This window comes from Saccopteryx leptura, chromosome 6 (genome assembly GCF_036850995.1).
Source record: "Saccopteryx leptura isolate mSacLep1 chromosome 6, mSacLep1_pri_phased_curated, whole genome shotgun sequence".
In the NCBI taxonomy this organism is placed as follows: domain Eukaryota; kingdom Metazoa; phylum Chordata; class Mammalia; order Chiroptera; family Emballonuridae; genus Saccopteryx; species Saccopteryx leptura.
Window position 1 is genome coordinate 30,552,866 of NC_089508.1, and position 16,613 is coordinate 30,569,478.

A 16,613-nucleotide genomic window follows, 5' to 3' on the forward strand; every position below is an offset into this window, starting at 1 on the left:
TAAACAGGCAGGGTCCTTATACCTAAGGCTTAGTTTTAAGACTAAGCCTTGCTCACCCTTTTAATTCTAAGATCTTCTCAACACTAAGCTTTTCCCCACACCCTTGATTGTTGTAAGATGTGGGGTGGTGCACTCTTATGAGGAATTCCATTTATGCCTCAGATAAGTGACTTTGTATCAGAGACTTCCTTATTTGTATAGTGCAGTGGTAGTCAACCTGGTCCCTACCACCCACTAGTGGGCATTCCAGCTTTCATGGTAGGCGGTAGCAGAGCAACCAAAGTATAAATAAAAAGATAGATTTAACTATAGTAAGTTGTTTTATAAAGATTTATTCTGCCAAACTTAGCAAAAATCCAACATAAAGTACTTGTAAGTAATTATTATTATATGCTTTAACTTGCTGTAACTCTGCTTTATAAATTTTATAAAGTAAACTTACTTCCCTACTTTATAAATTACCATTACTGTGGAACCATTGGGCGGTTAGAAAATTTTACTACTAACAGAGATACAAAAGTGGGCAGTAGGTATAAAAAGGTTGACTACCCCTGGTATAGTGGCTTAAAGGTTTTGATTTCTATACTATAAAAATGAGACAGATGAGGGGTTTTCTCTCTTGGTCCTGAAATTAGCATTGCAGCAGGGAGGCAGCCAAGATGGTGGAGTGCTGAGGGAGAAGCTAGTTTGTGCAGAGTTTGTGCAGGGAGAAGGAGATGGGGAACAGAGGTGAATAAGGCTGGTGAGAAAGAAATCTTTGATTCTAGGAAACTCAGATGAGTCAGTGGCTTTGGGAGCCCTAAATGGAAAGGGAAGTGTTTTCCCACTGTGTGTATTTCTCACCTGCCGGGTGTGAGCTAGGATTAAAGCTAATGCCCACCAGTTCTTGGCTCTGTTGCTTCATCATCATCTGTCTGAATCAAATGCGAACCCACACGGGCCCGGTGGCTGTGATAGTGGCCACGGCCACTGGCCTCACACCCAAGTAAAGGTCCATTATAGGCAATTAGGTTCACATGGGGCCTTGGACCTCCTCCCTCATCCCCTGCCATCATGGAAGCTCCTCCCTGAGGAGGAGCATGTGGCAATGGTGGCCAACATCTCCACCTCTGCTCCAGAGAGTATGTTGCCATCCACACCTACATCCCACAATCGCAGCAAACCTACCAGGGGCTTAGTAGGTACTCCTTGCTGCTGGGCTTTTACCTTCTGGAGTCTGCAGATGACGGCTTCAGCCCAAGCCTCAGAACAGGAGCTGGAAACATCTTCTCACACTGACTCAAAGCCACTCCTCTGGCATGGCTCCATCTTAGGCTCCTGCAGCTGCTGGCTTTTGGTCTGAAGCTGAACCCACAGTTATTCCTTCAACAACTGCTGCTGCTAATGTTCAACTTCCAGGGCAAACTGTAACCCATGAACCTGTGCAGTCTCCTTCTCCACAGCTTGTTCCAGTTTCAGGCACCATCGGTGCTCAGCCTGCATCTGGAACTCACGAACCCAGTTGGCCTCCTTTTCCAGTGTTCGCTGCAGTTTCGGGATCTGTAGCTCTCTCTCACATGACCATTCCAGCTTCTGCCATTGCTGCTGCTTGGTTTGCACACCTCGAACAGCCTCTTGCACAGAGCTCTCAGTTTCCTCTCGCAGAGCTATAAAAAACAGCCAGCCCACAGTCCCTAACAGGACAGCCATGGGGAACCATAACAACAACCAGTCCTGTATTCTACCCTTCAAGGGTGGCTGTAGCTCCATACTGATTTTATCCAAATCTTGCCAACTATGCCAGATGTATAGCCAGTGGCCGCTGCCACCGTGGCCAAGCAGGTTTGCATGGATTCGGGCAGACAGCAAAGAAACAGGGGAGCCAAAAAATTGTGAGCCATTTCATTTATTAAAATCTCATACCGGCAGACAAGCAAACAGGCAGGGAAGATCGCCTGTTCAGAGCTCCCAAAGCCCTAAAGCATTCTCTGATTCCACAACCTAGAAAATCTTCTTCAATTTATCCTGGAATCAAAGGCCCCCCAGGCCTCAGTGGAGCTCCCCAAACCCCTCAGTTCTGGTTCCACATCTGCACTCTTTCTCTTCCTGCAAAACCCCGGCTGGGGAAAAAAAAATCAGTAATAAACTTTTTTTTTTTTTTCTTTTTCATTTTTCTGAAGCTGGAAACAGGGAGAGACAGTCAGACAGACTCCCGCATGCACCTGACCGGGATCCACCTGGCACGCCCACCAGGGGTGACACTCTGCCCACCGGGGGGGGGTGCTCTGCCCATCCTGGGTGTCGCCATGTTGCGACCAGAGCCACTCTAGCGCCTGAGGCAGAGGCCACAGAGCCATCCCCAGCGCCCGGGCCATCTTTGCTCCAATGGAGCCTTGGCTGCAGGAGGGGAAGAGAGAGACAGAGAGGAAAGCGCGGCAGAGGGGTGGAGAAGCAAATGGGCACTTCTCCTGTGTGCCTTGGCCGGGAATCGAACCCGGGTCCTCCGCACGCTAGGCCGACCCTCTACCGCTGAGCCAACCGGCCAGGGCCAGTAATAAACTTTTTTGAAAAGTTTTCTTCCCCATTATAGTCTTGCTTATACATGAGTAGATATTTTTTGTTTGTGTAAATGTGAGTGTGTGTGCATGTGCACACATACAGATGTGCTCTCCTGTATATAGGGCTGAGGATGTGAGTGTGGGAAGGAAAAGGAGGGCAAAGTTTCTGGGTAGCACCAATAGCAAGGACTCAAAGATACAAACATCCTGTGCAGTTCTGGAACCTGTGAGAAGCTCAGTGTGGCAGGGTTTCAGTGTGTGGGGTGCTGGGTGTGGTTGGGGAAAACGGTGGAAAGCAAGTTGGGGCCTACTTACATTTCATCCTGTGGACAGAAAATAGGGCGTCATTAGAGATTTTAGAACAATAAAGTACTTTTTAAAAAAGAGTCCCCCTAGGCTCTAGCCGGTTAGCTCAGTGATAGAGCGTCGGCCCAGCGTGTGGAAGTCTTGGGGTCCATTCCCAGTCAGGGCACACAGGAGAGGCACCCATCTGCTTCTCCACTCCTCTCCCTTCTCTCTGTCTTCTCTCTCTCTCTTCCTTTCCTGCGGCCATGGCTCAAATGGTTTGAGCAATTTGACCCCAGGTGCTGAGGATGACTCCAAGGCCTCCACCTCAGGTGCTGAAAATAGCTCAGTTGCTGAGCAATGGAGCAGTGGCCCTAGATGGGCAGATCATCACCCTATAGGGGGCCTGCAGGGTGGAGCCCGATCAGGGAGCATGTGGGAGTCTGTCTCTCTGCCTCCCCGCCTCCCCCCCCCTCACTTAATTAAAAAAAAGAAAGAAAAGTCCCCCTAGTGACAGTGATCAGGTAGGACAGGATGGGTATGAGGATTAAAAGAGCAGTAGAGGAGACACAGAGGAGGAGGCCGATACAAGAGAAGGGCCTGAGGAGAATGGACAAGACTTGGTGCTACTTTGGATGTGGTCAGTAAGAAAGAGGGGAGGCAGGGTTTCTTAGCTGAGATCAAGAATCCAGGCAGGAGTGAAAATCTTTCAATCTGGGACACAAAACAGCAAGGTGGAGCTGTCCAGGAAGCAGTGACAAACATGTTCCTGGGACTCAGGAGAGAGGTCAGGATGGGGCTGCTTTGTAAACCATGTTAACATAGATGGAGACAGAAGCCATAGTAAGAATTAGATCACGTAGAAATGAGAGTTTAAAAAAAAAAAAAAAAAAAAAAAAGAAGATAGAAAAGAGGCATGGAACTAAGGATTAGAGAATTTGTGGATAAAACAAAGGAAGAGAAGCCAATGTAGGCGATAATCAAAAGAATTGGTTCGAGAGGCAGCAAAAATACTAATGGAGAGTCCCACCATGGAAACCAGGAAAAGACAGTTTTGAGAAGTGGCAATGTTCGTATCCAACTCTTAAAGAATGCATCTCCTAGCTGTGGGAGTCCCAGACAGCTCCTCTTAAAGAGCCCTCCCAGGGACTTACTTGGAGTCTCCCTCTGAGCGCAGCCCTGGGGCAGCAGTTTGAAAGGAATGAGGGACATATAGGGAGGAACTGGGTTGTTGGGCATCAGGGCAAGAGCCAGGGTGCAGCTGTCTGCCAGACCAAAGTGCTGGTAGAGGTCACTGTTTCTTTTCTGACACCCCCCCCCCCCCCCACACACACACACACAGAGCCAGCAGGCAGGTGCCATATCTGTGTTTTTATCAACTTGGCTCACGTTGTTGGTCCCCCCCCCCCAGGTGATTCCCTGAGACCCCGACCCACCCAACTTGCAGGCTCAGCCAAGCCGTTTCCAGTGGCTTTTCCATTCAAACGGCCTGTCTTGGCTCATGCTTTGGATTTTCCTAAAATCTCTCGAACAAGCAGCATCTGGCCTCTTTACACCCTATACCTCTTGCTAAGTGGTCCCAGGCCTGGCACTAGCGGCAGTTGGCCTTGGTTCACAGCTTGGCCTCTTCTGAGCACCTCCAAGCCCGGCACAAGTAGCAGCCATCTGCACATTGCTCTGTAGCTTGGGCTAAGCGGCCCCAGGCAGGGAACAGGCAGTGGCTGACCCTGCACCTCCCAGGAGGCCCCAGAGCCAGTGTATCCAGTGGACAGCTTCAGACAATGCCAGAGTAGAAACCTACCACCTCTATGAGTAACACACTAGGGGCAGCTTGGTCAGCACCAAAACCCCACTGAAGCAAGTCCTGCTCCATAGGGTCCCCTCCTGCACAGCAACTCCTCTGCTGTCGCCTCAGCCAGTCCTCACAACTGAGCAGCCTGGGAGTCAGTCTCTCCCAGTGCCACCAACAGCAATCAAGCCTCAAGAACAACAGGAAAAGGCACAGAGCCCACACAGGGGAGCATCTGGAGTGCCTGGCTCGGGTGACTGGGGAGGCTGTGCCACTGGGTCCTACAGGACACCTACTACACAAGGCCATTCTACCAAGTGTGGGAGACACAGCAACTTTATCTAATACAGAGAAACAAACACAGGGAAGCAGCCAAAAAGGAGAGACAAAGAAACAATGTCTGAAATGAAAGAACAGGAGAAATCTGAAAAAGAACTAAACAAAATGGACGCAAGCAAACTTCTAGATACAGAGTCAAAAACAATGGTTATAAGGATGCTCAAGGAACTTAGTGAAAACTTCAATGAGGAAATAATAAGCATAAAAATAACATAGAAATCATGAAAAAAAAACCAGTCAGAAATAAAGAATATATTAACTGAAATGAATAATTTACAGGGAATCAACAGTAGAGTATAGTAAGCTGAAAATCAAATCAGCAATTTGGAATATAAGGAAGAAAAAAAGCACCCAATCAGAACAGCAAAATGAATAAAAATAAAAAAAAGAGGATAGTTTAAGGAGCCCATGGGACAACTCTAAGTGTACCAACATTGGCATCATGGGGGTGCTGGGAGGAGAAGAGAGAGCAAGAAATTGAAAACTTATTTGAAAAAATAGTGATAGAGAACTTCCATAACCTGATAAAGGAAACAGACATACAAGTCCAGGAAGCACGAAAAGTTCCAATCAAGATGAACGTAAAGAGACCCACACCAAGATACATCATAATTAAAATGCAAAAGGTTAAAGACAAAGAGAGAATCTTAAAAGCAGCAAGAGAAAGCACTTAGTTATCTATAAGAGAGCTCCCATAAGACTGTCAGCTGATTTCTCAACAGAAGCTTTGCACTCCCTCCTTTGCAGAGAGTGGCAAGAAATATTCAAAGTGATGAAAAGCAAGGACCTACAACCAACATTACTTTACCAAGCAAAGCTTTCAATTAGAATCAAAGGACAGATAAAGAGCTTGCCAGACAAGAAAAAGCTAAGGGATTTCATCACCATGAAACCAGTATTACATGAAATGTTAAAGGCTCTTCTTTAAGAAAAGGAAGAAAAAAAGATAAAATATGTGAACAATAAAATTGCAACAAATACTAACTATATCAGCAATTGAATCTAAAAAACAAAATAAACGAGCAAGCAGAACAGAAACAAACACATAGATACAGAGAACAATGTGACGGTTGCCAGATGGGAGGGGGTTGAGGAGAAGGATGACAAAGGTGAAGGGATTAAGAGGTACAGATTGGTTGTTATAGAATAGTCATACAGACGGTCATGGGGATGGGTGTAAAGTACAGCATAGGGAAAACAGTCAATAATGTTCTAATAACTATGTATGGTGTCAGATGGGCACAGACTTATCAGGATGATTACTTACTTAGTAAGTTATATACTATCCAATCACTGGGTTGTACGCATGAAACTAAAAAAGTAAAACAGCATACCATAATTTTTTTTGCATACCATAATTTTTAAATAAAAAAATATCCTCAATAAAGCAGTAAAAATTTTTTTAAAAAAAGAAAAAGAATGCATCTCCCTCTTAAGCACACATGATCATATAAGGTCTAAAGCAAATCTAAACAAATATAAAAGAATAGGTGTTACACGGGACGTGTTCTCTGAGAACAATGCAATTAACTTAGAAGTACTTTAACAGAAAGACAGATTTCAAAATTCCATATATTTGGATGTTAAAAAACATAAGAGGCCCTGGCCGGTTGGCTCAGCGGTAGAGCGTCGGCCTGGCGTGGGGGGGACCCGGGTTCGATTCCCGGCCAGGGCACATAGGAGAAGCGCCCATTTGCTTCTCCACCCCCACCCCCTCCTTCCTCTCTGTCTCTCTCTTCCCCTCCCGCAGCCAAGGCTCCATTGGAGCAAAGATGACCTGGGCGCTGGGGATGGCTCCTTGGCCTCTGCCCCAGGCACTAGAGTGGCTCTGGTTGCAGCAGAACGATGCCCCGGAGGGACAGAGCATCGCCCCCTGGTGGGCAGAGCGTCGCCCCTGGTGGGCGTGCCGGGTGGATCCCGGTCGGGCACATGCGGGAGTCTGTCTGTCTGTCTCTCCCCATTTCCAGCTTCAGAAAAATACAAAAAAACCCACAAAAAAACAAAAAACAAAACAAACAAACATAAGAAACTCAGATGTCAAAGAAGAAATGGAATTAAAACTTAATGAATATTTATTTATTTATTTTTATTTTTAAAATTTTAGTTAGAGGAGGGGAGGTAGAAATAGACTGCTGCATGCACCCCAACCGGGATCCACCCGGCAAACCCACTAGGGGATAATGCTCTGCCCATCTGGGATCATTGCTCCATTGCAACCAGAGCCATTTTTTAGCATCTGAGGCAGAGGCCATGGAGCCAGCCTCAGCACCTGGGGCCAACTTGCTCCAATTGAGCCATGGCTGCAGGAGAGGAGGAAGAGAGAGAGAGAGAGAGAGAGAGAGAGAGAGAGAGAGAGAGAAGCAAGAGGAGGAGAGGTAGAGGAGCGGATGGGCACTTCTCCTGTGTTCCCTGACTGAGAATCGAACCTGGGACATCCACATGCCGGGCCAACCCTCTACCACTGAGCCAACTAGCCAGGGAAAACTAAATGAATATTTAGAATAAATGATCATATACATACTACATCAAATCTTGAGGTACAATGAAAATGTTTCTTCAAGGAAAATTTATAGCCTTGCATGCCTATTTAAGAAATGAATAGAGAATGAAATTTAATGAGGTAAATATTTATCTCAATAAATTAGAAAAAGAACAGAATATAGTCTCCCCAAAAAGTAGAAGGAAGAATAAAAATAAAAGCAAATAGAAGCAAAGTAGGAAAAGATACCATAGATTTAATAAAGCTAAAAGTTGTTCTTTCAAAAATACAATCAAACTAGATAAACCTTTGATGATATTCATTGTGAAATAAAGAGAAAATATGACTAAAAATGGGGACATATGTGCAGATATAGCTGAGATTAATAGACTATATGAGAATACTGTGAATAATTTTGTTGCTAAAAAGGTCTAGGAATTACTACTATTTGCCCTGTGATCTTGTTTAGGAAACTACCTAATTCTCTATGTGAACCCTAAGAGTAAAGCAAGATTTCCCAGCAGATTTCCAAGATATTGCCACAGCCACCCCTTCCCAAGGTTTGCTGGGATTATTACTTGAGATAAAGCAATGTGATGTTCGGCGTCACTTCTGGGGCCGTAACTGCTGTTTAAGTAGTTAGTCAAGGATCTTCTTGGGGATACTGTGTTGGCTTCACTCCAGAGTTAGCCAAGCATCTTGGACATAATCAACCTAAAGTGTGCAAGTTGTTAGTCATCATTGAATGCCATACTGGTGTTTGATCAATTTCATCCACGTTTGCGTTGCTTTTTGATGCTTCATGGAGTCTTATTTGAGATTTAGTGCTGGCTGTACAAACTCATGGACACTTAACCACTGTCTTGCAATGAGAACAAAAGTCAATGAGAGGTTGGCCCTGGCCGGTTGGCTCAGTGGTAGAGCGTCGGCCTGGCGTGCAGGAGTCCTGGGTTTGATTCCCGGCCAGGGCACACAGGAGAGGCGCCCATCTGCTTCTCCACCCCTCCCTCTCTCCTTTCTCTCTGTCTCTCTCTTCCCCTCCTGCAGCCAAGGCTCCATTGGAGCAAAGTTGGCCTGGGCGCTGAGGATGGCTCCATGGCCTCTGCCTCAGGTGCTAGAATGGCTCTGGTTGCAACAGAGCAATGCCCCAGATGGGCAGAGCATCGCCCCCTGGTGGGCATGCCAGGTGGATCCCGGTCGGGCACCTGTGGGAGTCTGTCTGACTGCCTCCCCATTTCCAACTTCAGAAAAATACAAAAAAAAAAAAAAAAAAAAAAGAAAGAAAGAAAGAAAAAAAGTCAATGAGAGGATCTTGAAGAAAAGATGATTGTTTCTTTTGGGCTAAGCTAATCTGTGCTTTATGTTTGGGATTCTAGGGTTGAACTCAGTGATCAAATTTTTTTTTGGTTTTTGATGACAGTCACTTCCTAAGGTGAACAGCTGCCTGCAGAGGTATAGCTCCAAATCAGGTTTTGGTATTTACCATATGGAGTGGTGTAGCTTTTCTCACAATCTTTAAAATGCAAAATAGTGGTGGCATATCTCACCCCAGACATTTCCAGATAACTTTACAGAGATTCCTCCTAGGTAATTCTGAAGTGATTTTTCTGTCCTGGTCTATATTAAGACATAGCTGGCTTTCCCCTCACTGTATAAGAGAGAAAAGAAATCTAACCCATACAGATTTAGTATTTGCTAGAACACTTTTATCATAGGATACCACACAAAACCCAACCATGTGTTTTTCTTTTTATTCTGTGGATTTCCAGAACATTAGCAAAAATAAAGTTGTTGTTTGTTCTGCATTATTCTAAGGTCAAGAGAGATTTTAGGAGTTTTCTTATTAACTTCCCATGAATCATTTCCATTTAACAATGCCATTACATTTTATTTATTATTTAATTCCAGAAGTTTATTATTGATCTAAGGGTCTCATTGCATCATCCATTTATTTATTCATGATTAGTTTATTCAACAAATATTTGTTGAGCATCTATTATATAGAAAACACTTGACCAAGGACTCAGTAAATGCCATCAAGCAAATACATACATGACCAAGTCCTCATAGAGTTGACAGTCTAGAGAGTTTTTATTTTCTTCAGAAGAGTCTTAATTCAGGCCCTGAAAGTATCAAGATATTACTGTAAGGAAGGGCACATATTTGTATAGGTAAAGAAGTGAGATGAGCCTGACTAGGCGATGGGGCAGTGGATAGAGCAAGGTCACTGGCTTGAGCATGGGCTCATCTGGCTTGGGCATGGGGTTGCTGGCTTGAACATGGGAGCATAGACATGACTCCATGGTTACTGGCTTGAGCCCAAGGGTTGCTGGCTTGAGCAAGGGGTCACTTGCTCTGCTGCAGCCCCCTGCCATCAAGGCACATATGAGAAAGCAATCAATGAACAACTAAGGTACCTCAATGAAGAGTTGATGCTTCTCATCTCTCTCTTCCTGTCTGTCTGTCCCTATCTGTCCCTCTACTGTCTCTCTCTTTGTCTCTGTCACAAAAATAAAAAAAAAAAGAAGTGGGATGACATGACGTGTACATTCAGAATTATCAGAGAGAATGTTAGAGAAACTGAAACATAGTGAGGAGGAGCAGTGTGTCAAGTACTTAAAAAGGAGCCTGTATCTGGATGATGACCATATGAAGGCAGGTGACTATAGTGTATTACTAAGGTGACCAATCGTCCTCCTTTAGAGAGGATAGTCCTTCTTTTGTAAGTTCTGTTCTCCCTCGAAAAGTGTCCTCCTACACGTCCGCCTTTTTGATATTGGATGATTAATCTATAAATGTCCATATTCGATCGATGCAGAGTGGATCCATTGCATGTGATGTGACGTATTTGTATCTAAATGAGTACTTTTTTCTTACAATTATTATTAAAAATTAATAGGCATGTAAGTATAATTACAATATAAAATATTACAAATGTTAAGCATTTATCAAATTATAGTGTATTATTGTTGCAATGAGTAAAATGTTTCTTTTATTTACAATATTGTTTTCTTCAATTAATTTTTGTCCTCCTTTTCACTGTAAAAAGGTCGGTCACCTTAGTATTACCAATCACCCAGAAGCATGATTTTCTTTAACCAATCAGAAATCATTCCTACCCTCTCATTGTAGAGCTTATGTTTCTCTTTCACTGGCACTCTCATTCTTGCCTATCAAATGATGTAAGTCCCCAAATCATTAAGCCTCAAAAGTGCACATTGTATGTAGGAGAGGCAGGTACAAAAATTTAGTATATCCTGTAGAGAAGGAAGTAGATTAACCAGCATTACTTAGAAGTAGAAAAACCAGCATTTTATAGAAGAGATAGTACATAGTAAAAATTTTGTCTGTGTGGTTTAACAGAATAAAACCTTATTTCCTACTTTTGTCAAGGGCCAATGTAGGTGAGCAGGGTCTGTGGCCAGTCATTCAGAAACCCCAGCCCTCCCCCACCCCCATTTTCAATCCATGCCTAAGGTCTCTCTGACATCTGGCTGATGGCTGCAGAGAAAGTGGGAAAGGTATCAAGGCTTTTAACCACCTTGGCCTGGAGATGATACTCATCACTTCCATTCATATTCCATTGATGAAAACTAGCTAAGTAGCTCCATCTAGATGTAAGGAGAGTAAAAAAAATGTAGATTAGCTGTATATTCAAGAAGGTAAGTTTGAGAGCCACCCAGTCCTCTGCCACAGTCTCATTTGCAAAATGGAAGGAACAGCTTCTGCCTCATAAAACTATGAGCGAAAAATTAGATAATTCATCAAAGTGCTTACTTAGCACAATATTTCCTGAGCTATAGTAAGTGGTTCAATGAACAGCAAACATTTTTGAAATTCATAAACAAATTTCTGATTAGAACTAATATCTTTCTGGCATTCTACTTTTTAAAATCTTTAATAGCTTCTTTTTTTCTTCTAATAAAAAATAAATTATTTACATAGCACTCTATCATCTGGCCCTTGCCTTCATTCCCAGTCTCTTCTCACCATTCCTGCTTCACTTATATGGTCCCGTTTCTTTCTTTTTTTTACTAAGTGAGAGGCTGGGATGCAGAGACAGACTCCCGCATGTGCCCTGACCAGGATCCACCCAGCAAGCCCCCTACAGGGCGACGCTCTGCCCATCTGTGACTGCTGCTCTGTTGCTCGGCAACTGAGTTATTTTAGTGCCTGAGGCAAGGCCATGGAGCCATTCTCAGCACCTGGGGCCAACTTTGCTCAAACCATTCGAACTATGGCTGTGGGAGAGAGAGAGAGAGAGAGAGAGAGAGAGAGAGAGAGAGAGAGAGAAAGAAAAGGGGGGAAGGAGGGGTGGAGAATCAGATGGTCATTTCTCCTGTGTGCCCTGACTGGTAATTAAACCTGGGATTTCCATATGCCAGGCTTGACCTTCTACCATTAAGCCAACCAGCCAGGGCCAATCCAGTTTCTTTATATGGGCCTTTTTCAGTTCTCAGACCAAGAGAACCACAAGGTCTGAAGTTCCCTCTGCCTGGAAAGCTTGTACCCCAGCTCTTCATGTGACCGGTTCATTCTCATCCTCCAGGTCTCAGCTTGGATATGTCACCTCCTCAGAGAGGTCTGTCTTGACCATCCTACCCAAAGTAACTTCCTCCAGTTATTTCCTTTCTCATCTCCCTCCTACCCCCCCCCCCGTTTTTATGATCACAATCTGTCTTCCTCTCCTTTGTTTACTTGTTTATTGTCTGTCTTTTCTACATGATCTGTTGGCTGCTCGAGGACAGAGGCTTGCTTTGTTTACTGCTTTATCTTGTGCAACTAGAGCTAAGTAAAACAGCTAGTAGGTGTGAAATAACTGATAACCAGCTGAATGAAGGAATGAACTAATTGAAGATAAACTGAAGATATTCTTAGCTTTGTCTTTCACCTTAGCCTATTAACATACTCATATTTCTTATTATTTTGTACAACTTCCACGTAGTGCTCTAGTTCTAGCCTTCTCTCTCAAACTTCCTGAAAGCACCATCTACACTCAATGCCATTTCCCTTTACTACTGAACAGGCACTCTCCTCTGGCTTCTGCCTCAACCATCCCACAGAAACTATTCTTGCTTGAGGCATTCTATTTACCAAATACAATGTCTGCTTCGCTGCCCTACCTCACTGGTCTGCCTGACACTGTTGAGAATTCCTCTCTTCCTGACACTCTTCTGCTTTGACTGCATACTCCTATAGTGTACAGCAGTGGTCATCAAACTGTAGGGAGTTTTGCCCCTACCACCTAGGGTGGGAATATTTAGCAATGTCTGGAATTTTGGTTGTTATAAGTGGGAGGGGGGTTGATAATGGCTTCTAGTGGGTAGAAGCCAGGGATGCTGCTAAATATCCTACAAAGCAAAGAAGAGCTTCCCATACCTCCAGCAAAGAATTATGTGGCCCAAAATGTCAATAGTGCAAACATGCACAACATACATGTTTAAAACTAAATTATTACTTTCCCCCTCACCTACTCACTTGTTACTTGTTTCTCCTAATCTGATTAATGGCACTTTTATAAATCAGTATTTTGGGAATCATTTTTTATTCCCTTTCTCTCCCTCATTAGGCTTGTCTAATAGTCATTCCCTTTTGATGCTATCCCCTAAATGTCTGTAACCTTTCCCTTCCCTCAGTTTCCCCTGCCTTAGTATGAATCTAGACATTAGTTTGCAATAGTATCCTAAACAGACTCCCTGCTATGAGTTGTATAAATGCCTCCAACTCATTTTCCTTGAATAATCCTTCTAAAATCGAAGGCCAATCACATTTCTCCCACTGCCTATACATTAAAGACTGAGCTCCCAGGTCTGGCTTACCATGGCTACCATGTACACTGCTCACAAAAATTAGGGGGTTGGGGACCATGCAGATACTCTGGTACCTTCAGCCTTTTGTATAGTGTATTTTCACCAGTGAAATAAAAGAAGTTGGTTTCGCATCTGATTTGCATAATCAAACAACTTTCTTTGACTTGTTGTTTGCTTTTCTGATGTTCTTATTAAGAAAATAAATCAAATGCTTTTTTTATTGCTTCATATCCATTTTGATATATCCCCTAATTTTTGTGAGTAGTATATTTTATTATCTACATGTCTCTGTCTTATTGCTTTTCTTCCTAGGCAGCTTTTCTCCTAATAAAAACAATAAAATAAAACAAAGCAAAAAGATTGATGTTTTATGCTTTTGCTTATTGGACTTGATCTCCCCCCTTTTTGGAATGCCCTGTCTACCAACTCCGCCCCAGGTCCTTCTGAAAATTTCCTTCTGCCTTATTAAACTCTGCTCTGTGAACATGCATACTTTGCCAGAACATTCATTATATACATACCATCTCAGGTCTAAAATTCCAGTTCAGAAATTGAAGTATAACAAAGCAATATATTTTTATTCCACCTAGATTTTTAAATTTTGAAGTCCCAGTCTATGAGGTGGGAAATCCCAGCAAATTCATGGTCCTCTCTTCTTGCCCCTGGGTTGTAGTTAAGCTCTCATGGAGCCTTCATAGTACCTAAGTTTTGGAGAAGATATAGGCACCCACCACTCATACCTGTATACCTATTTTCTCTAGGTATCTCTGTATTGCTTGCAGATATCATTTTGCTTTTATGGGGCCATGTTGGAGATTAAGAATCTTTCTGAGGCTTTCTTGATAATTTTTCTATGGCTTTCCTATATCACAGAATTATTCCCTCTCTGCAGTGGTGGGATTCAGCCAGTTTGTACCAGTTTGGCAGAACTAATACAAATTTTTTGTTGAACTCGGTGAACCAGTTCTTAAAATGGCACTTATAATCAGTGTTCTAAGGTGGGCGCCTGGGCAGCTGCCCAATGTGAAAATCACAAATTTACATTCCTTACTCTTTTTTAATGTTCATCTGTACAACAGCATATTCTAAGCACCTGTAGTGATGTTGATTCTGTCCATAGGTGAAAACAAACTTGACAGAACTATGCTTATAATATTTATTTATTTGCCGGGGTCCAGCCCCGGGGGGGATCCAGGGGTCCCACAGGAGGAGACGGCATCGGCGAAAATCGAGTAAGAGAGCCGAATTCTTTTCTTTCTCTTTATTCTCTGGTTAGCATTTACTGCCAGGCATCTCTGCTAAATGCTAGTATAGCTCCCTTTTTATACACATATACTGAGTTACAATTACATGGTGTTAATCATTGCTTCTGTTTCACTATGTTTACATGTTTCCGGATAACAGTTAATTTATATCTATAAATTACAAACCAGGTAGCAAATCATTCAAAGTACAAAATAACTTGAATAGTGATAACAACATCGGTAAAAGCTTTTAAAGTATTAGTACTAATAGTTAACTAACTTTACTGCTGTTGTGACTTAAGGGGCAGAGAGAGATTAGCAGACGAAATCATTAAGGACTAACAATGGACCACCGCTTGCTCAGGTAAATGGCTTTGAGTTTATGCAGTGTCCTACTTTTTCTCACAAGATTCTAAAAGGCTTGCCTATAAAGAAATTGACATAACATTAAGAGTAGCTTTCACCCAAAGATATACAGAGTGTACTTGCAAGATAGCCTAGTAGCAACATAAGACATTAACTGTTATTACTTCTATGGATTCCCCTACATTTTTCTCATTATCAAAGAATTTTGGAAAGTATATAAATCTTATGAGAACATCTCATTGAGAAAGCCTAGCAATTGCCTTTAGTCAAAAGACAATTCTCTTAGTAAAACATTCTTTTCTTGCTGACTGCGCTCTCATCCTAGGCCACACAATGGGCCATTCTACTATACCTTACCTAAGATACTATTGTCTAGTCAAATATTACTTATTTATTATATTTAAACACTAGTTAAGTTCTGACTCTATTCTTCTCAGAGTGTACCACTATCTGCAGATCAAATAAGCAAGAAGAAAGGAATGTTTCTCTACTCTATCACACGAAAAGGCTAAGGAGGAAAAATGTTGAATTAAGTGAAGGCCGAAAGGTGCTCTGTGCACAGCCACTGCCTCCTACCCATTCACAAGTCACAATCTATTCTTTCTAACATGATTAAGAAGGAATTCTCCTACAAACTTAACCCTTTACGAGGGATATCATAGCCAGCCTCTTATGTCTATGAGCCCAGTTCAAGGGGCTTACAGGCTTTTCTGTGGAACTCACACCCTCTGTCTCATTTCCAAAGAAATCACTATGAATCTACAGGGAAAGCACGGTACTATTATCCCTGTGCCATAAATAATAGCACACACCCAGAAGAGGGGGGATATAAGGCCAGATTAATTCAAAAAGTCAAAGGGGGAAGTATCGTTGTGTCTTTCCTTTGGGTGACTTCGTCAACCCGCAGCCATTGGTCTTCTCTGCTATGACTTTGTCAATCAGCAGTTTTTGATCTTCTTCTGCTGTGACCTTGTCAGCCAGCAGTTGTGGGTCTTCTCCTGCTGTGACCTTGTCAGCCAGCAGTTGTTGATCGGCTCCCGACATTTATTCATTTCATAAAACTCATTATACCTTTGATGAAGGTATAATTATAATAACATTTTAATTCCCTCACATTTGTTACTTCCATAAACAAACATATAATGTAAAGAGAAAAAGTGCCAAACAACTAGGGGTGACAAGCTGTCATTGGAAACATCTTAAATAACAGTTTTATTGTTTTTTGTCAGGTATTATTTAACATTTTTTTTCATTAATATTTTAAAACTCTTTCTTATAATCTATTTTTGTGTACCTTTTTAATTCTTATTTAAGAATTAAGTGCATGAAATAATAAACTACCTTTCAATGTATAACTTTTTTATATTTAAAACGATCATTAGGGCTAAGAACTAGTTGTTAAATTATTTGAATCCCACCACTGCTTCTCTGGCATCTTGTGACCTACATAGAATTATCTGTAATGCAAACACTAGGTCCTTACAGAGACCCAGGGTTATTTCCTTTCTTTTATTCTTGTTAATATTTTATTTCAGAAGCATTTCCTGTCTTGTGAAATTGTTGCCTCAGAGGCATCGAATACATTTGCTTAATGGGTTTAGACTTTTAAAAGGTTTAAGTGACATAAAAGCTAATGACTTTCAAATTCTTTCTGCTGAGCCCTGTCCCAATGTCCAGCAGCTCCTAAATCGAACAGTGCTCATTGGGTAGACCTGAGGGCACTTTTAAAATTGAAGACGTTCCCATCCCCAACTCTGCATAATC